Genomic DNA, 3,813 nt, shown 5'->3' on the forward strand with positions numbered 1-3,813 from the left:
TCTTCATGACTGGGACAAGTGTCCTCTTTTTTGGAAATCAAAATATGGTCACAGGGCAGATGAATGAGGCTCTATAGGTAACACTAACAACTAAGTCTGGCATACCACAATCAATCAATCAATCAATCAATCAATCAATCAATCAATCAATCAATCAATTTCTACCAAAGAGCCTATTCTCCCTTTAGCAGAAGAAAACTGCTGCAGGAGAAGTGATTAGTTAACGAGGCAGCTTTAGGAACCAATTTTCCTGCATCCACAAAGAATTTTGGGTTTCCGAAGCCATTACTCATTTAAGCCTCTGCGTTCTGACGGGATTTCAGATGAGCTTCATTTAGGGTCAGATATACTAAGTGGGGCAAATTAGTTTGGGAATGGGTTTACTGAATGGAAAATTCTGTGCGTGATCTACAAACAGTGTGTGCATTTATAAACACGGACAATTCATTTTAATAGTGACCACCACAAATGCTGCAGAAATTACAGAATGCAATAAGCAAAACTGAAGTTCGGTGTGACAAACATAACACAGTCTAATCATAGATTTTTACTCATGTTTCTCTCAGAACAGAGCATGACACAGTGCAGGCCAAAATGAGGCAACAGGACACTTTTGATTCAAGTACAGTGTTTAGCATAAATTTAAGCCTGGCTACAAATTGTTGGACAGGTAAAAGGATGAAAAAGAGTACAGTCTATCCACAATCTAATGTAACCCACAAAGCTGAAATCACATCTGCATGCTCGTAAGATCCTTTTTGATTTGTTTAATTCTTTTTTTTTTTTTACAAAATGAGCACTTTAGGGAAAGCACGATGAAAAGAGGAACATCGTTGCTTTTTTGTTTTTGTTAGTAGGACATGACATGAAGTCCCATGGCAATTTATCGAAGTCCTGCTTCACTTGTTGAAAACAACCAGATGCCAAAAAATGAAGTCTACACAAAGTTTTGGTTGAGTGGGTCCCACGTGACTTTTTCTCGTTGGGGGGTTCAAATAATCTCTGATTTTCTTCCAGCAAATTAAGGCTGCCATGGCAATTGATATTTTAGAACAACACCTTCCTCTGACATACAAAATAAATTAACATATGTGGAGAAAATCCTCTCCAGGCACGCAGTTTTATTAGTGTTGTCTCTGTACTGCTCCACCACAAGATTTCGGTTAATTGACTGGTTTCATGCATAAATGCTTTTTGTCTAGTATTTTGCCCAAGGATATGTGGCATGCAGACAGGAGCAGCCAGGGATCGAACCACCACCGGATTAGTAGATGACCTGCTCTACCTCCTGGGCTGCGACCACCCCCTGTTAATTTAAATCAAACAATCAAAATGTGATTGAAGTGCAGACTTTCAGCTTTAAGTAAAACAGTTTTAACTAAAGTATTGCATTAACTCTTTAGGAGCTACAGCCCTCTCCCTTCCAAGAGGCTCAAAGGTAACTGCACAACATAGCATTATTTTAAATATAATAATTGTTTTTAATAGATGAAAATAACTGCACAGACCCATGGACATCACCAAATGCTGTGTTTCCCTATACACACTGCATTACCTGTGCATTTAATACAACACTTATGTTAAACTCCTTGAATTAGGGATCTAACTGTGCTGTTGTGTGTGTCATTGCATTTACAGATCCAGCTGTATAAGGAGACATTCACAAAATCATCAGGTGAAATCTATGGAAGGATTCTGCAAGAGCAAAGATGGTGTTAGAATTACAGGGTGTTTGATTTCACAGTGTTTTAATCATATTCATTCTTATTCTTGTTATACATTATATATTTATTATTATGTATTATTATTACTGAATATAATTATTGTGGGGTCTTTACCTTACAATATAAAGTGCATTGAGCTAGCTGTTGTTGGAATTTTGGGCTATATAAATAAAGCTGAATTTAATTAATTCTGCTGCTGTTCACCAGTAGGTCACTGTTAGAACAGATTCGTGAATTTCACGTGGTTGCTGTCGTCCATTTCTTTAAAAAATATAGCGTTTTTTGATCACCTGGTATACCTACCGTGGGGAAAAAGCTTTGAAAACCTTAATTTGGAGCAAAGTCACCAAATGTTTTTAGTGGATTTGATCAGATCTGACTGGTGACTCTGTGCATGATGTCTTAATGCAATATGATGTGAACTACTGCTGCTAACCTTAACTCACATTCAATTCACTTCATTTTTATGTTTATGGCGCCGTTCCACTACGACAGCCACGCACATTATATGACTCATTTAAACACCTTACCTAAAAAAAATATATGAGATAAGGCAAAAATAACTGTGCAAGGAAAGTGCAAATCTGTCCCTTGTGGCAGGAATATTCAGGCAACCACATCATCTTTAATCTAAATTAAAAGTGTATGTCATTCAGCAATAATGCGATGGAGGCATTAAACTACGCCATGCAGTCTCTGTACTTTTCCCTGTAAATGTGAACAGTAAATACTGGCTGAAAATCATTTTATAAAACTTTTTTTTTTTCAAATTGCAAACTATTGCTATTGGTGAGGAATGTGGAAGCTTCTAGTTATATACTCAAAAGCCTCATTCAAAAGGATGAGTGCTCGGGCTGGCTCTGAGCAGTGCCAGTTGGTTCATAACTGATTGGATCCCATTCTTGAAGAGAATTTAGCACTCGAGCACAAACGCACACTCCCTGGACTAATTAAAGGAAGTGGGCCTCTCTTTTCCAGAACGTGCTCTTGTCAAAACAAATATGAAAAGCTCCTTTAGTCATGTGCTCAGACAAATTTAATGGGCTTTATATTTCATTAACTTGCCACAATTACATTTAATGGTGAGTAAATTAGACACAAAGTGTCACTTGTGCTTTCTGTCCTTACTCAGCGGTGTAGTATGATGGAGCTTTTGTTATTAACTCTGGAATCTTTAGTATGTATCTTTCACTTACACTTCGCTATCCTTCAGTCTCTTAGTAAGTCTGTGTACAAGCTGTCACTGCAGAGTGTTTATGTGGAAAAAGCTTTGTTTAAATATGTGACTGGGTTGATTTAACCTTTAAGAAAACGTGATTTGTATTTTATGAGACTACTGTTACTGCTCCCCCAACACATAACTAACTACATATGATTGTGTGTTAAATATTCTAATCATGTCATTAGAGTATATTTGTTTTTGTTTTGTTAAAACTTACCTCATATACGTTTTACACAACGCTCCCAAAACACTGAACTCAAGCAAACCTTCCTCTGCAGTTTACAAGTAACACTGGCATCATGGCATTTGAACACCTTTCAAACATTCATCCACTCTCCCAACTCCAGGTAGAATCAATAGGACTCTGAGTCTGTTCATATGTTAATATTGGTGAGTTTTTGTCTCCCAGCTCGCTGTTTCTACTGCAGAGAGTAGGAGAACGTGTCTTATGCAGTTTAAGGAGGAAGACAATGTCATTATCAAGTACTGTCATGTACTGTTTCATGCACACAGAGATACACTGATCACCTGCGTTATGACCACTGCAGGTGAAGTGAATAACACTGATTATCCCTTCATCACGGCACCTGTTAGTGGGTGGGATATATTAGCATGCAAGTGAAGATTTTGTCGTCCAAGTTTATGTTTGAAGCAGGAAAAATGGGCAAGCGTAAGAATTGCTAGATGACTGTTTCGGAGCATCCCCAGAACTGCAGCTTGCGTTCTGTCAAGATGTGGACTGAAGAAAGGACTTAAAAAAGGAGGTGACCAAAGAAAAAAAAGACTTTAATGGATGACCAAGAAACATGAAAACCAAAAAATCTAGAATAGTAGCATCAACAGCATAATTTACACATTAACACAAAC

The sequence above is a fragment of the Mchenga conophoros genome, linkage group LG6, assembly GCF_057382185.1.
Source record: "Mchenga conophoros isolate Kocher_MC1m ecotype Shallow Benthic linkage group LG6, M_conophoros_male_GT1.1, whole genome shotgun sequence".
Lineage (NCBI taxonomy): Eukaryota > Metazoa > Chordata > Actinopteri > Cichliformes > Cichlidae > Mchenga > Mchenga conophoros.